Source organism: Pseudochaenichthys georgianus, chromosome 6, assembly GCF_902827115.2.
Source record: "Pseudochaenichthys georgianus chromosome 6, fPseGeo1.2, whole genome shotgun sequence".
NCBI lineage: Eukaryota > Metazoa > Chordata > Actinopteri > Perciformes > Channichthyidae > Pseudochaenichthys > Pseudochaenichthys georgianus.
Window position 1 is genome coordinate 40,686,281 of NC_047508.1, and position 12,085 is coordinate 40,698,365.

Below are 12,085 nucleotides of genomic sequence, written 5' to 3' on the forward strand. Positions count from 1 at the left end.
AATCTTCATACACAAAAATCTCAACGTATATGCTTTGTAATCTGTGTTTATGTTGTTGTGTATTATTCTTTATAGAATATCTAAGATTTAACGTAGAATTAGGGTTTTTCTTTTCTCGCACACCCCTGTTGTTCACTTGGTACGGTCCACTACTACTCGGAAAGGGGCTGGCTCATGGATGAATGCAATGTGCCACTGTTTATAAACGCTGATTTCCCTCGATGGATATGTATACACTTGGACACAATACTAATTTATTTGTGTATGGAATTTTCGTAAAGGTTCACGTAATGTATTTAGGATTTAAACCCGTACAACAAGAGGGTTTATTTGGTCAAGGTCGAAGTGGTGCGCGTCATGCACATGCACCCGCACACCCCGTGAGGCTAAATCACCATATAGCCCAGACAAGAGAGACGTCTTTTTTTCTATAACAGAGAAATACAATTATGTTTACACATAGGACTTTATTTCTAATATATACAGTAGGGATACTTTTCTTTACTAGTGAGTTTATTTTAATTAATACTAATATCATAATTTTTTCAAGAATCGTATTGTGCGATAAAATGCCACGACCATACAGTTTAAACGTGTTGTCCTCTGGGAAATACAACATACACATAATAATAACACATGGTGCTACTAAATAACATACATACAACAAGAAGAATTGTCACCACTTAACTAAATTGTTGAATAGGCCTCATATTTATTTATGAACAGATGTAACAAATAACAACAGAAGGAAACAGTAGCCTAGCAGGTATTTGCCCCCAAAATAGGGGTAATTTTATTAAGTTTGGTCACAGACTAAGCTTTCCAATTGTATATATTAGTAGATGAAAAAGACAGTAAAAGAATGGCCAATGTGTTTTTCTTTGCATCACTTTTTGAAACTGCATTGTGTTCCTCCTAATGGCTCCAGCGTGTTTGCACCTGTCAGCCATCTCCCCCACTTCAAAAAATGCATCAATTTTAAGGGACACAGGGGGGATTTTCGAAAGTATGTTTGTGCCAAATTTACACAACACAAGTCCCTACTTGACAAAATGCACTCGATGAATCACACTTAAGGCGGCATTACCTGGAAGAAGTTGCCTATTTGTGATTTCTGGAAAACCGTACCTGTTATTTTGGTAAAGTGGATCACATCAGTCCTGCTCTGAAGTCTTCACACTGGCTTCCTGTGTGTCAAAGAATATATTTCAAAATACTGCTGCTGGTTTATAAAGCTTTAATGGTTTAGGCCCAAAATACATTTCTGACCTCCTGCTAAATTATGAACCACCCAGATCTCTCAGGTCTTCAGGGACTGGTCAGCTTTCTGTCCCCAGAGTCAGAACTAAACATGGAGAAGCAGCGTTCAGTTATTATGCTCCAAACATCTGGAACAAACTCCCAGAAACCTGCAGGTCCGCTGCAACTCTGACTACTTTTAAATCCAGCAAGAAGACTTTTCTTTTTGTCGCTGCTTTTAATTGAACTATTCACATCTTAGACTGCACTTTAACTTTTATCCATGTATTTTTTCTTTTAATGTTTATTTTAATAGCTTTTCTTTTTAATGACTGATTTTAAATGCCATTTTCTTAATGTCTTTCGTTTTTTGTAAAGCATTTTGAATTGCCTTGTGTTGAAAAGTGCTATATAAATAAACTTGCCTTGCCTTGCCTTATTTTGACAAAATGAAGAGATGGATTTCTCGAAAGTGTAACGAACAAACTGAACCCCCCCTTTGTCCTGAGTTGCCCCATAGTCTGGTGTGAGATCCCCCCACAGTGTGCAGGTGCACTGAGGAAATCATCACAGAAACCTCTCAGGAGTTGTCAGGCGCTCGTTGGCAGGCCAAAATGTGTGTGTGGGAGTGTGTATCTGATGCTCACACGAATCCTCTTACTTCCAGTTCAGAGCCTTTATCACAACCCCCCTGAAGGAAGAAGAGTATTTCAGGCATTGTGTCGAATATCTCTCCGCTCTCCTGTCAGGAACGTCGTCCTTTCTTTGTGTACCAAATGTGCCTTGCTGCACTTTTCCCTCTCTGCAGGAGCTCAGCCTAAGTAACGGGCATATTGATTGATGCTAATAGCCTCCATCTCATTAGCAGCACAGAAACCATGAGAGCGGTGCACATCTTGTTTGGCTGTTGACACTGTAGTTTACTTACAAATTATTAATGTCACCACCCATTAAAAAACCAAGAGAGGTTTTTTATTATCGAAGAATCACCATCTGTTCTTAGTGAGATTATTGTTGATCACTAGAACATGTTAAATATTGTTCTTCTTTTTTCTCTTTGGCCTCGTTCAAAGTGTATTTTTGAGCATTCGCAGGGGGCCGCTTCAATGAGATAGAATGACTAACAAAGAACTGCTAACAGAGCACTTATATACTAATAAAGGACTGGCTTATCTAAAGCCAGTTGAGTAGCACTTGAAACGATTGGCTCTTTGAAACCTGATGTTCTTATATGATTCTGTTTTCTTCAAGGTTGTGTCTTCCTGGTCGAATGTACTTATTGTAAGTCGCTTTGGATAAAAGCGTCAGCTAAATGCAATGTAATGTAATGTAATGAGTGTATAGAAGTCTATGAGAACATTTAAAAATACATATTTTATTGAAAGCAACAACCAAGTTTCAGAGAAATGGGAAATGAAAGAGAAAGTTGTTTTGGGGCTAAGTGTCTGTACTGCTGGCTTACCATCCAACATCCCACCTTCTCTGTCCAACAAGTCACACAGAAACTAGAAGCAGTGGGTTTACTGTATGGCATCATGTATTCTGGTGATTGTTAATGATTCGGTTTGTTCTGGTCAGCGATTTTGTCACGTCATAAAGAAGCAGCTGAGAAGAGCATGTGGCTTCGGCTAAACAAATAGTAGCTACTCAAAGTGATTAAAACATTAGGAATATCTCTACAGGAGAGTGGCTTCAGGGTCAGACACAGACATCTTAATTATGGAACAAAAGCCAGATGACAACTATCTTAACCGTACCTCGGTTGCAGTCATTCAGTAACTCTTATTATTCGCCAATGATGATGACTATAACACCTTTAATGTTTTGATGATCTTAATCCAATCATTCATTTCTGAAACTAAACTCTCTCAGTCTAATCTGCAAGCAGTAAACTTTGAGAGCTGGAGGAAATTATTTAAAGCTTCCAAAGTAGGGGTCATTTGAGGAAACTTCTTGTTGAGCTAATTTGAGAAAGCCACCTTTATTTATGTAGCCCAATATCGGATGCCACAAATGTACCTGAGGGGGCCTTTACAATCTCTACTACATATACTGTCGCATATGTCTGTCGGTTTTAAACCTTGGCTTCGGATAAGAAAGAACTCCAAAAACAAATCCTTTTATCATCTATATGGCTAATTTCAGTCTTTGTGGCTACAGTTTTTAATCAGTAACCTAAATAGTGTCTTTTTTAAGTTTTCAAAGGGACAGAGTTGATAAGATCCATTATCATACATCGACAATCATGCATTACCTAAGGAATAGTCCTGGTACTGAGTGTGACGATGGCGTGTGTTTGAATACTGTGTGTGTCTTTGTATATATAGATGACAGTAGGAACCAGCTTGTTTTTCAGGGAATCCATGAGGTCACTGTCTTTATGGAGTATGATGAAAAGATGACTTCTCACGAGACAGACCGTGTGGTGGGCTGCGTGTCGGCCATGTGTGGGAACTTTGAATGTCGCTTTGCCCAAAGGACTATCAGGAGGATGATAAAGACCTCCCATCCCTTGAGGTCATCTGGCGTCAACTGAACTCGATAAAAGGGGTCAGACTCAATGTTCACGTAGCAGCGGTGAACCACCCAACTGAGAGTAAACATCTATCCATCTATGAAGCATATTCCTGATTAAACATGAAATGCAGTGAATATAAATGAATATGAATCTTTATTATACAAAAACAAGTCTTGAATATTTACTTTATTGACAGATTTACAACACTGTTATTATATTATATGCAGGGTTGGGAGGGTTACTTTGTAAATGTAATCAGTTACTGATTACTGATTACATGGCTCTGAAAGTAATCCGAATACAGTTACAGTTACGTGTCTTTAAACGTAATCAGATTACTTTTAGATTACTTTCTTTTTCCATCTAAAATGGGTATGTTTTGGTGAACAGGAGACACAAAAAGCAAAAGGAAACTGAACGTGTTTTTACTGTTTTAATGGCTTATCAAGAGCACAACTGAAACATCACATCTGAAACGATTTAACAACATAATACACTTGTTGGGGATGCAGCTTGGGATGTGAGGAGTGAGTCAGGGACACGGCTTAGAAAGGGCGTGTCGCCTTCTGTCCTGCCAGTGTTGGCAGGACATGAATTAAAATGTCGAACTCGGACTTCATTTTAAGGACATTTCGGCCAGGGGTGTAGACAGGGGCGGACTGGCCATCGGGACGTTCGGGACGAATCCCGATGGGCCGGTATTGAAGTGTGCCGGTCGGACGATGTGGGCCGGGCGGTAACCGGCAGGGCTCGACATTAAATGGCCCGCTGGCCCTGAAGCACTATTAAGACACCCCAGGCCAGCATAACGTACTTTCCACTTGCCCGCGCTCGGGCCACTAAAAATATTGCCTTAAAAAAATTGTCCTGTGGTATTGGTATTTTGACTAGCAATTTAGTTAAATTGTTTCGTTTATCAACGCTACAACATAGCGTTCCGTGAGTCGGTTGTCGTTGTTGGGTGAAAAGCAAACTGCTGTTTGCTGCGGAGCGCAGCGCGAGCAGGCTCCTGTGAGCGTGCTCCTTCACTAAAGACTATCGCGCCACCTAACCATTCGCCAAAATGTTTTTAATACCAGCGGTAACCGGCCAAGCGCCGGGCAAAAAACAATCTTCAAATAAAAGAAAGTCACCGGAGGAGTTAAAGGAGAGTGACAGGGAGCATGAGAAGAAGAGGGAGAGAAAGTTTCAGCTTGATCGATGGAGTTGGCTTCTCGTGGTGCGGTCACGCGTCCTAAAACCCTTTTATAATCTATCGATTAGATTTATGATTCGGAAATTATAAAAGTAGAGTAGACATGTGGAGATTATCCGGCTGAACAAAACGTGCATTTATAAAATAGGTTTGTTTTCCACAGACCTTATTTCCAGCTATTTTCCAAAACCCTGTGGAGAAATCCCATTGCTTTTTGTGGAGGGAACCAGCAGCTACTTCCTGGTTTTAGGACGCGTCACCTCTCAATATGATGCCAATATAAACAAGGTCTTCTGTCGGCTCTGTACATCAATGCCGACCTATGCTGACAAGTAAGTGAAGAGTAGACAATATAAAGGTATTGGCGAAATGTCCCAGCAGTTTAGGATAATGAAGGTTCTAATCAAATCAATTACATAGCCATTACATGTCTAACTCCTAATGACAGGAAGGCAGAAAGCGCATTATACAAATAATAATACTCATAAAAATAACAGACATTTTTTAACAATGACCACAATATCATTATTTTAATAAACCAAATAAGAACAGAGGGCCAGTGGCATTTTACCCTTAATGTCTACCTCTGCGGTAAGTCACTAGCACCCCCCCCTGTGACTCTCACAGTATCTGCTGCCCGCAGCTGTTTTATAGAAGGAAAACCTGCTTCACTTCATGACATCTCTGCAGCGCCAGGAGGCAGCGGGAGGGTTAACTCAGCCTCTGAGAAGAGGAGCTCGCAGCGCCTTTCACGCACCGCCTTCACTGTGTTTACCTTCAGAAATAATCATTAGTAAGGCTAAAGAGCGACCGCAGGCTGATGTGTTTTAACCACACACACCTCTATATACACACACGCGATTTAAACGCAGACTTTTGTTCCTCCATGTTTCGTTGTTATTGTTTCAGAGCGAGCGGACCCGCGATTTTTTTTCAAACGCTTTTTTGGCCCATCTGCGGTGGTAATAGGTTTTGTGCGCTGTGATGATTCCGCTGTACCTTTAGTAATGAATATTAAATGTTGTGAGGAAATCTTTCCACCAATAATTCCAATAAGTAATCCAAAATGTATTCACTTCAGGTTTACGAAAGTAACTGTAATCAGATTACTCGTTTTTCAAATGTAACGCGAGCTGAATACAGTTACTTGATTTTTGTATTCTGATTACGTAACGCCGTTACATGTATTCCGTTACAACCCAACCCTGATTATATGAAATAACAAAATTACATTGCAACCAAATCTGGCATAAACTAAAGGATGGATCGACTTTGGTCATTAATGATCAATGGCTGTTTCGAAGGTTGGCTGAAGTTTCATTCACTTATTAATATATAAATTCTTAAAACAAGAATCAAACAATGGATTCATTTACACATACTGTTAGGTACCTGGTGTCTGCGTTCTGTGCTGTTGTTTTGATTTGGGACTGTAAACACAGAGCCGGTCACAGATGGCGGCTCACCTGTTGAATTCTTCATGACCGGACTCTGACTTTGGTAACATGAAGCCTTTCAGCCAACACAAGGTGCCACCGCCAGACCTCAGATGGAAAGTTAAGGCGTATTGGTTTTCACGGCGTCACAGAGACACAAACTGTGAAGATTGTCGTGGCTGAACCCGTCTCTGCGGTCCTGCCTTGGGTCTCGCCATGCTGCTTCCCTGATGGCTTCCACAGGACTGTAGCTGACATCCTCGTGGATTCATCTTCTTATTACAGACACATGCATTTCCTAACATTCGGTCTCTATGCTGTAAAATGTATTATCTCTTCGATTTGCACACGGCATCTATTGCACGTCTGTCCGTCCTGGGAGAGGGATCCCTCCTCTGCTGCTCTCCCTGAGGTTTCTCCCATGTTCCTTTAAACTGTGGGTTTTCTCTGGAAGTGTTTCCTTGTATGATGTGAGGGTCTAAGGACAGAGGGTCTAAGGACAGAGGGTGTCGTTTTTCTCATACTGATAATCTGAACAATGTGTGCTGTTGTATTTGCTGTAAAGTGTTTCTACTGTAGGCTATTTTTATTATATGTACAGTTCTTTGGCTCGACCAAAAATCGTTTATAAATGTGCTTGTGTGGTGACCACCTATTTAACCACTGGGACATAATTCAAACTTGGAACTACAGTTGCGGTTATTGTTCCCACACGGACATGTTATGGGTTACCTATAAATAGCGTGTGCCCTCTTGGCTCTCTCTCTTGTCGACCCGGGCTGCGACCCGACAACATGTCCTTTGCAACTTGTGAATACATTACTATTCTTGCACCTTCCTTGCACCGCCTCTGACTCCATATCTCTCGGCACTTCACTAGATAAATAAAACTTGATTTGATGTGAATCGCCCAGAGCTACCATGAATGGACAAATCCATTATTTGAAGCGGCACTTGATTCTTAGAAGTCAACCTCTTCAGACAAAAAATGCTGAGGAAAAATCTGTCAACCAAATGTTGTCCTTGCAGATGAAATGGTTATCGTACTAAGATGGTTATTGAGAAAGTGAATAGGATGCTAGTATATGAGGTAAATACGGGGGGCGTGTGGCGCAGTGGGTTGTCCGTAGGTGTTCGGATCACAGGTTCAAACCCCACTGCAGTCAGCATGTCATTGTGTCTTCACCCCAAATTGCTCCGGTGGGGATTGCCCACAGTATTGAGTAAGTTGCTTTGGATAAAAGTGTCGAACATGTAATGTAATACAGTATGTCCAGTTCTGTTACAAAAATGCAAGACATTGTTGGAAGTTCTTGGTGTTAAATATAATCTGGATTTAAGTCGATAACAATTGTGTGAACAATTCTGAATTGGGGGCAAGAACAGGATCCATTTATACAAATCATTTTCAATTCATTACACCAGTGTGTCTGTTCTAAATGAATGCAACTGCTGCGCCTAATTTCTTTCTTTTATTTTTATTTTCATAGACGATTCCTTTAACATCATAGTTTATATTTGTGCTTTTTGAGCATAATTTGGCATCTTTATCTCCTATAATATAACAAAGGCTTGAAAGTGTTTGTAAAATATGTTTGATAAGGTGATAATTGAACTTTTTTGTCACTTTGGAGGTTTTTCTCAAAGGTAACTATACAGCTTTGTCCACAAAAAATCAATTGAGGGGTATTTTATCCTATTTGACGCCATTATAAGTTGAACTCCCAGGACAGGCGAACCCTAAAACCTCTTGAGTTTTTGCATTACAGACACATCAAGAATTCACATCCTGCAACTGTTATCCAATCCTATGATGTAAGTATGTTTAGATTAACTATTGATAACATCATAAACCCTTTAACCTACATACCTTGAAGGTACGCTATTGTCTTGAAAAGCTCCGTGTTCACCCAGGGGGAAACAATGTGTATTTCATGTGCTGTCTGGGAGCTGCTTTGAAAAACAGACTTGCCTGTGTGATATGATAGGCAATGTGCAGCTACAACCTGCTCTGATAAAACAAAAGAAAACAGGCAACAGCTCTCCCTGACAGCCTTGATGCAGTTTTGTGTTCTTTTCTTGTGAAGGCGAGAGCCAAAAATGATGCCGCGAGGCCATGAGAAGTGCTGATTGCTGGAGAAATAAAAATTGAAACAGTAGATGTGATAAATGGTATCTCCTCCCGCCATGTTGTGTCTCTTCTGAGTCAAAGCGATCTGGTTTTTAACTGTGTGTGGTTACTCAATGATTTCTCTTACACCCTAGGGAGTTTTGTGGCCTTTCCAAGATTTTGTTTTGTTGAACAACTGATTACGAAGCTCATGTACGGGTCATCGTGGGTTCGGGTGCTCTCATCTTTTGTTACAGCACTTCTGCTCCTAAGTGAGTCCCTTTGCTTTTATTTTATTCCTTGAGCTATCACAGCGTTTCTCAAAGTGTGGGGCGCGCCCCACTGGTGGGGCGCAGAGATGTGATAGGTGGGTCGCGTTCACATTTATTTATTATTTATACACTGGTGGAATATCAAAACAACGGCCCGCCCGGGGTGCAAAACGTATCAATGAAAAGCGACCCTCTACCACACAAAACAACACCTGTAGATAACCCAATTTGTGTTCTTTGAAATTGAAAAGGATATTGCATTGTGTTTGTTACTTTTGTTGCAGTTGTATGTCTTAAGTGTAATTTGGCATGCTTTTATTTTGAAGGCAAGTTTACGCTGTTGACAGTTGTTGTTGCTATGGAAACAAGAAACGTTTCACAGCGGGCGGAACTTGTCATAAAGTCCGCGATAATAAAGCCCACCCATTTAGAGGGAAGATATGATTGGTCAATTGTACTGTCATTTGACATTACTCTCGTTCAGTTACTATAGCTGGCCCTCTGTGAATTCATAACTGGACGTCCAACAGCTCCTGTCTTCACAGACTCGCAGAGAGGAGCTTCTTTCATTTAACCCTTCACATTCAAACAGAAACTGAATAGGCAGATTCAAAGGATTTATTTCTTTGGAAATGTTATTTTAAATACAATTTAATCAAGTTATTTTTGGTAAAACTATTGACAAATATTACTAAAAACATATTTAAAAAAAATATATAAAGAAAAATATAATTTGTTTTAATGTTTTTAAATATTATTTTGTAGAATATCTTAGGCCCTCAGAGACAGGCTCGCCACTGGTAAAAATCTCTCATACACACATGTGAAAGGCTCTCACAGACACACACAACAGCGTTGCAGACGGGAAGAAAAGCAATGTGGAGCGAGAGAGCGAGAGAGCAAGAGAGAGAGCACACCTTTATCTATTTAATAAAGTTGTACAAAATAAAGTAAGAAATCATTCCAATGTGTACTATAGGACATTAAAAAGTTTAAAAGGGGAGTGATTAGTCAAATATGCATAAATAAAAAGAAAGAATGCTAACTAGGTAACATAAGATAAGAATAAACAAGTTTAAATGATTTGTTGTGATCATATTCTAAAGATGTTTGGATTATTGAAAAGTATACAGCTCCCTTTCATCTGAGTGTTGAGAGCTGTATCCATAAATTCATGTTGGGCTCAAAGTAGGGCTGCTCGATTATGGCAAAAATCATAATCTCGATTATTTGGGTCAATAATTGATATCACGATTATTAAAAACGATTAACCATTTACTTTGAAAAACATCAATTTATTGAAGAAAATAATTTGAAAAGTATGTTTTTAACAGTTGATTACCCTGAACTTTAAGTATAATTCAACTGAAAAACCTATTTAAAAAATAAATAAAATCGTTTTATTTCGATTGTTTTTCTCATAATCGTTGCAAGCCAAAATCGTAATTGCGATTAAAATACGATTTAATTGAGCAGCCCTAGCTCAAAGTGCACCAGATTGATGCATTTAACTTCAACATTTAAAAAAAATCTTCCTGGGGGTGCATGCCCCCGGACCCTCGAGGTTGTGATGTCCACCACCAAATAAAGCAGGTTTAAATAATTAAATTGCATACATTTTATTTTAGTAAACACTGAAAACGGGTCCCACAGACCCAAACAGCACTCAAAGGTTAAAGGTAGCATATAATAATGTTAAAATGTGCTAAATATATACACTGCAAAAAAACAAAAAAGAGGAGTAAAAGTAGCTCACGACTTGTTTTATTTTTTGAAAGTAACCCTCATCCTAAAAAAGTTGGAGACCCCTGTTATAGAACGATACATTTGACAATTTTAAGCTTGGCCTACCATTTTATTGGAGCGATGAGGAACAGGTGGGGCTTGAAAAGGCCCACCTGTTCAAAGCGGGGAATGACAGAAAAAGTTTGAGAACCACTGAGCTATCATTATCATATTATCACAAGTCCCAGGACCAACGATATCGAAACTGCCCGTCATTTGAGCACTGAGGCGAGCAAAGTGATAGAGTTTTTGTCAGTAACGTTTCTGCATGTTGCTTTTTTATTTATCTAATTATCCTTTGTGTTTTCTGCTGTTCTTTTATTTAAACCAAAACAACAAAGGGTTAACCTCAACCGTGTTAGCAAAAGCAAAAGTAGATTTGATTGGTTGAACCACAATATTTTATAAACCAATTGTGCTGGGTCTTGAATATAGCCTAGCTAAAAAAAGTCCCGTTCCCAGACCAGGAAACATACACCGTTATTAACAGCCTAAAAGAGGGGAAATCACTGGTTAATTGTAAAATGTCATGAAAAAATAAAAAATGTGCTCTATACATGAAGTCTTACACACCTGCCGTGTGGGGATGACATAGTTTGGATCCAATAAGGCCACACATGCCCTAAATCCCACATCCTCCACAACACTGAATGGCTGTGTATCCTTCACAATCAGGTTGACCAAGGCCTCATCCAGATCCTGTTTTCTGGTAGCTGGGGGGGGGGGCTATGGTTCTCAGCAGGAAACCGATGGACTGGGGGGGGGGGGGGGAGGAAGCTGTGTCAAAGTGGTGGTAGATATACATTTCATTTTTCAGTAGGATTATTGTTTATGTGTGAATGGTACAGAGCCAGTTTCTCCTTAATGCTTCACCACAACAAAGGAAAACATAGGGAAAGGTTTTCACGATAATTACTGTAGAAATATCAGGGAAAGAATCCTAATGAGTTCCTTAAATTGGTAATGCCATCATAATACTGAATCTAGTATGTAATGACCCAAATGATAACTCTGTTGGTAGATCAGGAAGTACAATTGTATGGGAGTTTAGTTTAGTCACTTCCATTATTGCGAACATACCTCTACACCAGTGTTTCTCAAACTTTTTCATACCGGACCACTTAACCAATAAAAAAACACTCGCGGACCACCTAACTCCGCAAATACCAAAAAACACATCGTTTTTCTAGAACATATTACAAATCGCCTGAAAATGCTACAAACAAGTGGCAACATGTGTGACGAAGGTGTTGTGCTGGGCTATATCATGCAATCGAAAGTGAAACTTAACCTCGCTCCATTGCGGAGATATTCCCGCGAGAGTGCGGAAAACTGAAATGTATTTATTTATTTCAAATGTGAAATGTTACCAATATACTCACGGACCACCAGTGGACCACACTTTGAGAAGCACTGATCTACACACTCAAGTACCTAGAGGTGGGTGGTACGGACAATATTGATCTCAAGGTATTTCACATCATTATTTATAACTATACAGATTTAAGGAACATCGAATGATAAATTGTA